Below are 14,957 nucleotides of genomic sequence, written 5' to 3'. Positions count from 1 at the left end.
AATCAACAAGGAAACAATGGCTTTGAATGACACACTGGACCTGATGGACTTAAAAGATATATTCAGAACATGTCACCCTAAAGCAGCACAATACACATCTTCTCGAGTGCACATGGAACATTCTCTGGAATAGATCACATACTGGGACACAAATCATCCCTCAACAAGTACAAAAAGATTGAGATCATACCATATTTTTAGACCACAAGGCTATGAAACTTGAAATCAACCACAAGAAAAAATTGGGACCATGACTACTTAGAGATTCAAGAACATCCTAGGGCACCTGGGTGGCTCAGTTGGTTAAGCGTCCGACTTTGGCTCAGGTCATAATCTCATGGTTCATGGGTTCGAGCCCTGCATCGGGCTCTGTGCTGACAGCCAGCTCAGAGCCTAGAGCCTGTTTCAGATTCTGTATCTCCCTCTCTCTCTGCCCCTCCCCTGCTCATGCTGTCTCTCCCTCTCTGTCTCTCAGAAATAAATAAAACATTTAAAAAATTAAGAACATCCTACTAAAGAATGAATGGGTTAAGAAATTAAAGAGGAAATTAAAAAGTACATGGAAGCCAATGGAAATGAAAACACGACAGCCCCAAACGTCTGGGATGCAGCAAAGGTGGTCATAAGAGGGAAGTATATAGCTATCCACACATTCTTAAAGAAGGAAAAGAGGTCGCAAATACACAACCTAACTTTATTCCTTAAAGAGCTAGAAAAAGAACAACAAATAAAGCCCAAGCAGAAGAAGGGAAATAATGAAGATTAGAGCAGAAATCAATGATATCAAAATTAAACAAAAAAACAACAGTAGAACAGATCAATGAAACCAGGAGCTGGTTCTTTGAGAGAATTAACAAAATTGATAAATCCCTAGCCAGATTGATCAAAAAGAAGAAGGAAAAGATCCAAATAAATAAAGTCACGAATGAAAGAGGAGAGATCACAACCAACACCACAGAAATACAAACAATAATAAGAGAATATTATGAGCAATTATATGCCAGCAAATTGGGCAACCTGGAAGAAATGGACAAATTCCTAGAAACATATAAACTACCAAATATAAACAGGAAGAGAGAGAAAATTTGAACAGGCCCATAACCATAACTATTGAATTAGTAATCAAAAATCTCCCAACAAACAAGAGTCCAGGGCTGGATGGCTTTCCAGGGGAATTCTACCAAACATTTAAAGAAGAGTTAACACCTAATCTTTTGAAGCTGTTCTAAAAAATAGAAATGAAAGGAAAACTTCCAAACTTATTCTACTTGGCCAGCATTACCTTGATTCCAAAATCAGACAAAGACCTCACGAGAAAGGAGAATTACAGACCGATTTCCCTGATGAACATGGATACAAAAATTCTCAACAACATACTAGCAAACCAAATCCAACAATACATTTAAAGAACTATTCATCACAATTAAGTGGGATTTATTCCTGGGATGAAGGGCTGGTTCAATATCTGCAAATCAGTCAATGTGATATATCATATTAATAAAAGAAAGGATAAGAACAACACTATCCTCTCAATAGATACAGGGAAAGCATCTGACAAGTTATAGCACCCTTTCTTGATAAAAACTCTCAAGAAAGTAGGGATAAAAGGATCATACCTCAAGATCATAAAAGCCATATATGAAAGACCCACCAGTAATATCATCCTCAATGGAGAAAAACAGAGCTTTCCCCCTAAGGTCAGGAACATGGCAGGGATATCCACTCTCACCACTGTTATTCAACATAGTGTTCTATGTACTAGACTCGGTAATAAAACACACACACACACACACACACACACACACACAAAGAAATAAGAGTCATCCAAATCAGAAAGGATGAAGTTGAACTTTCACTCTTCACAGATGGCATGATACCCTATGTGGAAAACCAAAAAGACTCCACCCCAAAACTGCTAGAACTGTTACATGAGTTCAACAGAGTTGCAGGATATAAAATCAATGTAGAGAAATTGGTAACATTTCCATACACCCATAATGAAGTAGCAGAAAGAGATATCAAGGAATCGATTCCATTTACAATTGCACCAAAACCCATAAGATACCTAGGACTAAACCTAACCAAAGAGGTGAAAAATCTATACGCTGAAAACTATAGAAAGATTATGTAAGAAAATGAAGAAGACACACAAAAAAATTGGGAAACATTCCATGCTCATGGATTGGAAAAACAAATATTGTTAAAATGTCAATACTACCCAAAGCAATCTACATATTTAATGCAATCCTTATCAAAATAACACACAGAATTCTTCCATCCTAAAATACGTATGGAAAAAGAAAAGACTCCAAATAGCCAAAGCAATCCTGAAAAAAAATCAAAGCTGGAGGCACCACAATTCCAGACTTGAAGCTGTTACACAAAGCTACAGTCATCAAGACAGTATGGTACTGGCACAAAAACAGACACATAGATCAATGGAACAGAATAGAGAGCCCAGAAATAGACTCACAAATGTATAGCCAACTAATCTTTTACAAAGCAGGAAAGGATATCCAGTGGAAAAAAAAGACAGTCTCTTCAGCAAATGGTGTTGGGAAAACTGGACAGCAAGATGCAGAAGAATAAACATGAACCACCTTCTTACACCATACACAAAAATAAACTCAAAATGAATGAATGACCTAAATGTAATACAGGAAGTCATCAAAATCCTAGAAGAGAAAACAGGCAGCAAACTCTTTGACCTCTGTTGCAACAACTTATTACTTGGCATGTCTCCAGAGTCAAGAGAAACAAAAGCAAAAATGAACTATTGGGACGTCATCAAGATAAAAACTTCTGCACAGCAAAGGAAACAATCAGCAAAACTAAAATGCACCCGAAAGAATGGGAGAAGATATTTGCAAATGACATATCAGACATAAGGGTTAGTAGCCAAAATCTATAGAGAATTTATCAAACTCAACACCCAAAAAACAAATAATCCAGTGAAGAAATGGGCAAAACACATAAATAGACACATCCAAAGAAGACATACAGACGGCCAATAGACATATGAAAAAATGTTCAACATCACTCATAATCGGGGAAATACAAATCAAAACCAAAATGAGATACTACGTCACACCTGTCAGAATGGCCTAAATTAATGATTTAGGCAACAACAGATGTTGGTGAGGATGTGGAGAAAGAGGAACCCTTTTACACTGCTAGTGGGAATGCAAACTGGTGCAGCCACTCTGGAAAACAGTATGGAGCTTCCTTCAAAAATTAAAAATAGAATTATTCTACAACCCAGCAATTGCACTACTAAGTATTTATCCAAAGGATACAAAAATGGTGATTTGAAGTAGCTCATGCACCCCAATATTTATAGCTGCACTATCAACAATAACCAAAGTATGGAAAGAGCCCAAATATCCATCTACTGACAAATGGATAAAGAAGATGTGGTATGCATGTATGGATGTATGTATATATGTGTATGTACACACACACACACAAACACACACAATGAAATATTACTCGATGATCAAAAAGAATGAAACCTTGCCATTTCTAACAATGTGGATGGAACTAGAGTGTATTATGGTAAGTGAAATAAGTCAGAGAAAGACAAAAATCATATGATTTCACTCTTATGTGTAATTTAAGATACAAAACAGATGAACATAAGGGAAAGGAAGCAAAAATAATATAAAAACAGAGAGGGTGACAAACCATAAGAGACTCTTAAATACAGAAAACAAATTGAGGGTTGCTGGCGAGGTCTTAGGTGGGTAGATGGGCTAAATGCACCAGGGGTAATTAAGGAGGACACTTGTTGGGATGAGCACTGGGTGTTATATGTAAGTGATGAATCACTAAATTCTATTCCTGAAATCATTATTACACTATATGTTAACTAACTTGGATTTAAATTAAACAAAACAAAACAAAAAAAGAAATAGAAACGTTTAATAGACCAATAACTACTGCGGAGATTGAACCAGTAACCAAAAATCTTCCAACTGTGAAAAGCCCAGAATCAGATGGCTTCATGGGGGAATTCTACCAAACATTAAAAAGGGAATACCAATCCTTCTCAAGCTCTTCCAAATAATTGAAAAGAAGGACACATCCCCTACTTACTTTACAAAGCTAGTATTACTCTGATACCAAAGCCAGATGAACACACTACAAGAAAATTATTCCTGATTAATTTATTCATGAATTCTTTTTTTTTTAAATTTTTTAAATTTATTTCTAGGAGAGAGAGAGAGAAAGAGAGAGACAGCGTGAGCAGGGGAGGGTCAGAGAGAGAGGGAGTCACAGACTGAAACAGGCTCCAGGCTCTGAGCTGGCAGTCAGCACAGAGCCCGATGCGGGGCTCGAACCCACGAACCATGAGATCATGACCTAAGTGAAAGTCGGACGCTTAACCGACTAAGCCACCCAGGCGCCCCTATTCATGAATTCTTAACAAAATACAACATATCCAAAGATTATACACCATGAAGAAATGGGGTTTATCTCTGGGATGCAAGGATGGGTCAACATGTAAATTCACAAATGTAATATAACACATTAATAGAATGGAAGAGGGGTGCCTGGGTGGTTCAGTCAGTTAAGCATCCAGCTTCAGCTCAGGTCATGATCTCATGCTTTGTGAGCGCAAGCCCCATGTCAGGCTCTGTGCTAATAGCTCTTAGCTAATAGCTAATAGCTCTAGACCCCGCTTCAGATTCTGTGTCTTCCTCTCTCTCTGCCCTCCCTCTTCTCTCTCTCTCTCTCAAAAATAAATAAACATTAATTATAAAAATAGAATGAAAGATAAAAATAATATAATCATCTCAGTAGATGCAGAAAATCATTTGACAAGAGTCAACATCCATTCAGGATAAAAACTCAAAAAAATGTGCTTAAAGGGAACATACCTTAACACAATAAAGGCCTTATATGAAAACCCACAGCCAACATCATACTCAATGGGGAAAAACTAAGAACTTTTCCCCTAAGGTCAGGAAGAAGACAAGGATGTCCATTGTCACCACTTTTCTTCAGCATAGGACTGGAAGCCCTAGCCTCAGCAGTCAGAAAATAAAAAGAAATAAAAGGCATCCAAATTGGAAATGAAGAAGTAAAACTTTCACAATTTGCAGATGACATGACACTCTATATGGAAAACCCTAAAGACTCCCCTATGGAACTAATAATGAATTTGTAAAGTTGCAGGATACAAAATCAATGTGCAGAAACTGTTGCATTTCTATGCACCAATAATGAAATAGCAGAAAGAGAAATTAATAAAACAACATCATTTACATTCACACCCAAAATAATAAAGTACCTAGGAATAAACCTAACCGAAGAGGTGAAAGATCTGTATTGTGAAAACTATAAAACACTAATGAAAGAAATTGAAAAGGACACAAAGAAATAGAGAGACATTCCATACTCATGGAAAGAAAGAACAAATATTGTTAAAATGTATATACTACTGAAAGAAATCTATACATTTAATGCAATCCCTATCAGAATACTAACAGCATTTTTCACAGAATTGGAACAAACAATTCTAAAATTTGTATGCAAGCACAAAAGACCGCAAAAAGCCAAAGTAATCCTAAAAAAAGAAAAAAATAAAACTGGAGGTATCACAATTCCATGCCTCAAGTCATACTACAAAACTTTAGTAATCAAAACAGTATGGTACTGGCACCAAAAAAGACACATAGATCAATAGAACAAAATAGAAAGCCCAGAGATAAACCTACAATTATGTGGTCAGTTAATCTTCAACAACGTGGGAAAGAATAGCTTCTTCAACAAATGGTGTTAGGAAAACTGTACAGCTACATGTAAAATAATGAAACTGGACTGCTTTCTTATACCAAATTCAAAATGGATTGAAGACCTAAATGTGAGACCAGAAACCATAAAAATCCTACAAGAGTTCACAGGCAGTAATTTCTCTGACATTGGTCATAACAACATGTTTGTAGCTATGTTTCCTGAAGCAAAATAAATAAATGCAAAATTAAATTATTGGGACTACATCAAAATAAAACGCTATGCACAGAGAAGGAAACAATAATCAAAACTAAAAGGCAACCTACTGAATGAAAGAAGATATTTGCAAATGACACATCCAATAGATGGTTAGTATCCAAAATATATAAAGAACTTATACAACTCAACACCCAAAAAACAAATAACAATTAAAAATGGGCAGAAGACATGAACACACATTTCTCCAAAGAAGATTTACAGATGGCTAACAGACACATGAAAAGATAATCAATATCACTGGTCATCAGGGAAACAATCAAAACTACAATGAGATATCAACTCATACCTGTCAGAATGGCTGAAATCAAAAACACAAGAAACAACAAGCAATGAGGTGGAGAAAAAGTAATCCTCTTGCACTGTTTGTGGGAATGCAAACTGGTGCAGCCACTGGAAAACAGTATGAGGGTCCCTCGAAAAGTTCAAAATAGAACTAGTGTATGATCTAATAATCATACTACTGGCTATTTACCTCAAAAATACAAAAACAGGGGCGTCTGGGTGGCTCAGTCAGCTAAGTGTCCGACTTCGGCTCAGGTCATGATCTCACAGTTAATGGGTTTGGGCCCCGTATCAGGCTCTGTTCTGAATGCTTGCTCAGAGCCTGGAGCCTGCTTCGGATTCTGTGTCTCCTTCTCTCTCTGCCCCTCCCCCGCTCACACTCTGTCTCTCAAAAATAAATAAATGTAAAAAAGTACAAAAACAATCCAAAGGAATATATGCACCCCTATATTTATAGCAGCATTATTTACAATAGCCGAATTTTTGAAGGAGCTGAAATGTCCAACAACAGATTAATGGATAACGAAGATGTGGTAAATGTATGCAATGGGATTTTATTCATCCATAATAAAATGAAATCTCACCATTTGTGATGACATGGATGGATCTACCAAGTAGTATGCTAAGTGAAATAAGTCAGGCAAAGAAAGACAAATACCATATGATTTCACTCATATGTTGAATTTGAAAAACAAAACAAACGAGTAAAGGAGAGAGAGAGAGAGAGGGAGAGAGAGAGAAATCAAGAAACAGGCTCTTAACTATAGAGAACAAACTGATGGTTACCAGTGGGGAGCCAGGTGGGGAGGATGGGTGAAATATGTAATTGTGCTTAAGGAGTGCACTTGTTGTGATGAACAGCAGGTATGTATGGAACTAAGTCACAGTATTATACACCTGAAGCTAATATAACACTGTATATTAACTATACCAGAATTAAAATAAAAACTTAATATACAGGGATGCCCAGGTGGCTGAGTCAGTTAAGAATCCAACTTCAGCTCAGGTCATAATCTCATAGTTTGTGAGTTTGAGCCCCACGTTGGGCTCTGTTCTGACAGCTCAGAGGCTGGAGCCTGTTTTGGATTCTGTGTCTCCCTCTTTCTCTGCCATCTCATTCTCATGCTCTGTCTCTCTGTCTCTCTCAAAAATAAACAAACATTAAAAATAAAAAATAAAAAATTTAATATAAAAAAACTGAACTGTAAGTAATAGTTTTATGATTCCTTTTGCTGTTATTTGAGTTTTCCTCAATAATCATGGGTTAGAAATTCTGAAACTAATTTCTGCGTAGACTAACATTGAGTTTATAAATAAATTATATACATAGATAATATGAGTTATGTTTCTTACTGTCAGAGAAGGGGGTTACAATTATTGAAAGGGAGAAATTTAAAATGAATCCTGTGTTGGACTATAATTTGGGTAACAGTATGAACTCATGGTTTTTATTTTTATTTTTTTAATGTTTTTTAAAACTTTATTGCTGAGAGAGACAGCGTGAGCAGGGGAGGGTCAGAGAGAGAGGGAGACACAGAATCCGAAACAGGCTCCAGGCTCCGAGCTAGCTGTCAGCACAGAGCCGACTCGGGGCTTGAACCCATGAACTGTAAGATCATGACCTGAACCGAAGTCGGACGCTTAACCTACTGAGCCATCCAGGCGCCCCTGAACTCATGGTTTTTAATATGGGTGTAAAATAGACTAAAATGTGGACACACACACATATACAAACACAAATATATATGTCTCCCAAATGTGTCCTCTGAGAGGGTCTAATAGCAATGATACTTCTATAGCAGTGAGCACATTTAACACCCAGTTCTTGGTTTATAAGCACTATTACCCATTGCAAAAAGCCAGGGCTCCATGGTAAAATATATGATGGCTGGGGCAGGAAATACTGAAGATGAATCTCTAATAGCTTGCTGTGCCAAATGTAAGAAATACTCAAAAAATGATGGAGATGTGTTAAATGGACTCAGGAGTCAACCTGAAGGGTTTCTCATTGATCAATTCTGTAACTATTATCATATCTAAATAATTAATCTTGGTAAAGGATTATAACTCATTGAATAGAATAATATTAATGAGTCAACACTGATACACATACATGCTTGTACACATTACTACATGGAAAGGTAAAGAAATTTCTTTACAACAAAAAATCAACAGTAGAAATCCAACTTTTAGAAAGTAGAAAGGGTGATGAATACGAAATGTCATCTCTGGACAATAAGCACGGTAATAATTGAATGAGGCAAGAATCTCAATGGATACTAAGTCTAGTGGGAGAAAAAAAATGACATCATGTGCATGGCTAATGCCTCAGAAGAGAATCTAAATTGCTCAGTCTGATCTTTGAAGCTTTTCTTCAATGTGGCCCCAATCTACACTTGTTCCTCTGGTCACCTTTGGATTTGTTCTCCCAATGTACTCAGTCTCTTTCACTTTCCCCTTCCATTTTAAAAGAAATATTAAACTTCTTCTACATGTGAGCCCTTATGTACCTGGGTACTGCAGAGACAGAGAAAGTTGGAGCCAGACCCAGATTTAAAGGCCATTCCAGTGTTTCCCTGGATGCTATTACCACCAGCATCACCTCCACCAAGACATCAAACTACTCACCCATATATCACTCCTATTCATTGACTAGAAATAGTCATAAGACCCCAACAAAACTGCAAGGTGGCTGAAAAATGTAGGAGAGTGCATAGAAATTTAACAAACACTTAGTGGTGTTTTCCCTCCAAGTACTTTATTTTCCTCATATACTTTCATAGATGAGTAAACTAAGGCACAATGTGGAGAAAATGCTTGCCCCAAATCACACATTAAGGGATTCAGAATAAGAAGCCAAGGGATCTGTGATGGCAAAATCCAAGTTCTTTCTACAACAGCCTCCTGCCCTTGGCCTTCTAGAGCTCACACTATCCTGACCTTTTCCATGCACTTACATGTTTCATCCTTTATGATTTTGATTGTAAGCAATGGTGTGCTAGTAAATGGTTAGTAACTCTTTCTCAAAACAAACAAAACAAAACAAAACAAAATCCTTGGTTGTTAGTCGTTGACATTTTTTTTATCATCCCACTATGGCCAGTTTCAAGTTACCAATTTCACTAAATGTAAATATGGGTCAAAGTGCACACAGGTCCAAGCTGGCCCCAACACATCTTTGGTCATAAGCAACGAGAAGCTTTTCTTGCCAATGTAAATAAATGGATGTTAGTAGAAAGATGTCAGAGACACAGAACTAAAGGATGACTGGAGAAAGTAACTTGAGAACTGGATAGGAAGCACAAAGAGAGGAATAAGCTGATCAGGATGCTTTTCTGGGGATAAGACCACATAAATCATTCTATTTCATTCCTGTGACAATTATTTAAGTTTCAAAGTCCAACAAAAGGGCATGTGAATAAGAGTAGATTGCAATCCTGCCCCTTGGCAATACCAGAACAAGAAGAGGAAGAATCTGGCTTACTCTATTTCAATAGGAGGAGGCAAGCATCTGGACATGTCATCTCACGAAGACTACATATTAGTATTCTATTAATGCACAACAAATGACCACAACTTGAGTGGCTAAGACAAATCTGTTTATTATCTCATAATAATTGTAGGTCAGAAGTCTGGGCATGGTTTGACTGGTTTCTCTGTTCAGGCAAGCCTGAAATCAAGGGATTGGCAGGGCTACATTCTTTTCTGGAGCCTCTGGGGAAGAATCCACTTTCAAGTTATTCAGATTGTTGGCATAACTCCGATCTTTGCAGCTGTAGGTCTGATGTTCTTGTTTCTTTGCTGGCTATCCACTACAGGCCTGTCTTAGTTCATAGAGGCCACCATATTCTTTTGCCATATAGCCTCCATCTCAAATCCAAGAATAGAGAATTTCCATGTATCAAATCCCTCTCACTCTTCAAATATTTCTTGCCAGTTAGAGTGCAGTCGCCTTTAAGGTCTTACCTGATTTGGTCAGGCCCAGCTAAGATGATTTCCATATTTTACATTCAACTGATTTGGGACCTTAATTACATGTGGAAAATCCCTTCACAGTAGCATCTAATGTTTTATTTAATAATTGTTAAAAGGTGGATATACACCAGGGAATGGGGATCTTGTAGGCCATCCTTAACTTCTGTCTACCACAGTTTCATCTACCACAAAAATGGCGAACTGCATTCCCTAAAAGGAAAGTGAATGGTATTAGGAAATATTAATGGATACCAACAAGAGAGATATTCACTACAGCACATTTGTCCAACATCTACATATACTTATTGTCATCCCATACTTTGGAAAAATGATAACATGCAACTACTCTTCATACAAGCAAAAATGCTTTCACTCAAGAATGAAATCTGGCCATATGTAGCAACATGGATGGACCTTGAGGGTGTTATGCTGAGCGAAATAAGTCAGGCAGAGAAGGACAAATATCATATGTTTGCACGTATAGGAGGATTAGGAGGAACTTAACGGAGGACCATGGGGGAGAAGAAAGGAGGAAATAGTGGGGAAGAGGGAGAGAGGCAAACCATGAGAGACTCTTGAATGCTGAGAACAAACTGAGGACTGATGGGTGTGGGGTGGGGAGGGGGGAGATGGGCATGGAGGAGGGCACTTGTGGGGATGAGCACTGGGTGTTACATGGAAACCAACGTGACAATAAACTATTTGTAAAAAAATAAATAAAATAAAAATTAAAAAAATGCTTTCACTCATCCCCAAATGGAGATAAACTAATGTCGTATCAATCATAGCTTTCAGGTTCAACTTTAGGGTCTTCAGATGTCATCCATTCTTCCTTTAGTTCAAATGAATGTTATATCAATATTCTGTAATAAAGTGGATAAATAAAAGACTCAACTGTCACCAACTCACCATATATAAAATAGTAGGTAAAAGAGAAATAAAATGGGCATATTAAAATATATAAACATAAACATATAAATAACAAAATATGAGTATCTATTGTACTACAGTCTTCACTTAATAAATTTTTAAACATTTTAATTTATTATTAAGAGACAGAGAGAGACAGAGCATGAGCATGGGAAGGGCAGAGAGAGGAGGAGACACAGAATCTGAAAGAGGCTCCAGGCTCTGAGCTGACAGCATAGAGCCCGGCGCAGGGCTCAAACTCACAAACCATGAGATCATGACCTGAGTTGAAGTTGAATGCTTAACCAACAGCCACCCAGGCGCCCCTAATCTTCATTTTTAAAACTGGTTACCAGGTCAAAGTTGGGATATAAACTTTTCTTTACTCTCCATGTCATTTTTTCTATCATCCAGTCACCATCTCAATCAGATGGGTTCTTTACCAAGAGAAACAATTCAAACATTTATGTGTAGTCTGAGGGATTGGTAGCCTTGCCCATATGGGGTTGCTGTAGTAGTTTAAGAATTTTAACCACTTTGGGACATGATAAAATCACCCTAGAAGATCTTCTAGTCCTTAACACCCCCATTCTGCCCCCATTATGTAGCAGCAACCCTACTTCCTCTTGAAAATTGAAATCAATCACCTTAGTCAGTGCAAAAGTCCCAATTTTTACCTATTTGTCCATTGGCCTGATGATTCCAAAACTGCCAGGTGGACATCTCAACTTCCAAATTAATGGAATCATTGTTAAGTAGCCTGATAGAAACATTCATTGCTTCGGTACTAAAAACTCTAAACTGGTAGAGCCCAAAGTTAAAGGGACAACTCTAAGTTCCATCATGTAGTTCTTAAACCTAGGAATTCTAGTACTAGATGACATTACATATATTGGTGGCTAGTTTATACTATATATTATAATTATATGTTACATATTATTATATATTATATATGTATATACAGACAATGTATACTATATACTATATATTGTAGGACAGCACCTCTAACACATTGAATGTTGTTTCTCAACTGGTGGCCTGTTTTCAATACAGTCATTATTCCATGGTATAAGGAAAACTTTTTTTCGGGGTGCAGTACATGATAAAACCAGTGAATTCCATGGGAATAAGCCATTACCACACTCTAGGTTTTAAAGTGAGTCCCTTGATCAGAAGCAACATTGCATAAAATTCACAATTGTGGACGAAGCATTCTCTGTAAGATCACAGATGGTGGTGCTGACAGAAGTACTATAGGCAGAAAAGGCAAATCCATATCTAAGATACTCATTTATTCCAGAGAAATCATAAAACCAACAAACTTCTCCATGATATAATGGGTCCAACTTAATTACCATACTCCCAGGTGCCTGCCTGGTCCCCTTAATATTGGTACATATCAGGAACTCAGTATAACGTTGGCAAGTTTGGCATTCAGCAATTGTTGGGGGATGTGGTCACATCAGCCCTTGTGAAGGGAAACCATGCTGCTGAGGTCATACATAGCCTCTGTTAATGCCACTGTGACCACTTTGTACAGGTGCCCTTTAAGCAAGAACAGGAGTAGCTGAGTAAAGAAGCTTACTGACCTTGATTCAGATTCAGTAGATTATATTGCTCACCTAATTACTGAGAGCCTTTTGATGAGCATTCACATCTAACATAAGAGTGTCATATTCCAGACCAGTCCCAAAAAGTTCATATACCACTTCACTAAATCTGGCTTGTGTCCAGTTTCCTAAAAGTCCTCATTCAAAATCTCTGCTAATTAGGATGAACCATCATCCCTGGACTGGGATATGGATGCAACAACTTATGAGACTTAGGTTTTTTTTCTTTAGAGAGGAGTGAACGCACTTTTGTTTGCATGAAGAATAACTGCATCATGTTACAGTGTCTTTTTTCCAAAGCGTACAATGGCAAGAGTGTGTTTAGACAGATAAGTAAATTTTAGTGAATCTTTTTAAAAATTAAAATAATTTTTATCTTTCACTTGTTATTCTGATGTAAGTTAAGACTTCCAAAAAAATTGCAAGAATAGTAAAAATAGTTCCTGTATACGCTTAACCTAGATTCTCCAATGCTAACATTTTATTGTGTTTTATCCTTTTTCTCTCTCTACACACACACATACACACACACACACAATTTTTAAAATATTTTGAGTGAAATTTACAAAGGCATTCTCTTACAGAAAACAGTACAGTAATCAAAATCAGACCACTAACATTAATATAATACTATTATTTGATTTAGATATATTATTCAATAGGTTTTGCCAACTGTCCAAATTGCACCAGAATTTCATGAACAGGGAAGGGACAGAATTAAATCTCTTCTGGGGTGTGAACAGGGCAGACAGTGCACTGAAGCCGAGTAGGATGCAATCCACAGGGATGGAGCTAAGGGGGCTTCCACAGATATTGGGCCTCTTCTGCTATCTCCAGGCTCCAATAACCCAACCCTTCCTCTTCAGGCTTCCAGAATTTCCTTGTGACCTTCCACACCTCTAGTGTTGCCATAACCACATTGTTCTATTTTAAATAAACTTTACCTGGGACTGATTGTCCCAAGTTTCTCCCACCACATCAGCACTTAGCACAGCTTAGAAGATCCACAGAGCTCTGTCATTATTATATAGATTAGATTGCGGCCTCACAGAACACAATAGTTGGGGGAGGCCCCAGAGATCGTCTGTTCTCATCTCCTTCCCATTCCCAGTTGAGCAACTGAGGCTCAGAGAACTTTGAGACTATTAGGGGCAGGTGGGAGGACACCACATTGGCTCCTCTTAGACCTTGTGTCTTCCCCATACATCACACAACTGGTCTACATTCCCCTCCCTACAGCCCAGTCACACTCTGCACACAACATGGAGCTGGGAGTATGGGTGGTGATGGGCATGGGAATGAATGACACCTCAGGAAAGACCTGTGTTTACCTTGGGGGCTTATGGATGGACTGGTTGTTCTTTTCTGAGACTGCAAAGTGGAGTCCATCTACCTGAATGTGGAAGCTGTAAACACACAATGGGAGAAACCTGAGGTAGGTGAGGGATTCCATGGCCTAAGCTGGCATATGGTGAAAGCCCACCTGTGTAGAGAGGCCTCCCCAATCCCAGAGAGTTTGGGTGTTTCATACCAACAGGTAGAATAACCGGCACCCAAAAATGTAGGAACCGTGGCCCAGGCCTGAAGTGACATAGAGATATAGGGCTAGAGCAACCCTTATCCAAAAGACCTCATGCTGAGATTCCCCAGAGGCTTGCCTGAGAAAAGGGTGGAGATCCAGGCCTGGCTGAAAGGGGAGCCTGGTAGTGAGGACAAGAGGCAGGGGAGGGGCTGGAGCTTCATAGTTCTGGCTTCTTATTAATCCTAGGCTCTCTGTCTCCCCACAATGTGGACATCACCTGAGAACCTGAGGAAGCCCTGGACACTGTTCCTGCCCACTACTGAGCCCTTCCCAGGAGGTTAAATTGCCTTTGCTCCTGTTTCTGCCCTTGCCCACATGCTTAGGTACAGCCTCACCTCTGAGGAAGTTATGACTGAGGCCTAATTTTACCCTCACTCAGAGCTCTGCTTCCAGCAAAGACCTCAGCAACTGAAGCCAGGCCCTTGTTCACAGTCACAAAACGCAGGCTAGCTCTTACAAAGCTTTGTCTTGCTCAATTCTTATTCTCTAACAACAAAGTTTCTTCTTTCTCCCAGCAGGAAGGGAGAAGAAGCCAATGTGAGGCCTCCTTTATTATCCGTAAGAACTTGTCTCTGTGATGAGGT

Source organism: Hyaena hyaena, unplaced genomic scaffold (assembly GCF_003009895.1).
Source record: "Hyaena hyaena isolate Hyena2069 unplaced genomic scaffold, ASM300989v1 scaffold_1713, whole genome shotgun sequence".
Classification (NCBI taxonomy): domain Eukaryota; kingdom Metazoa; phylum Chordata; class Mammalia; order Carnivora; family Hyaenidae; genus Hyaena; species Hyaena hyaena.
This window is presented reverse-complemented; position numbering follows the sequence as displayed.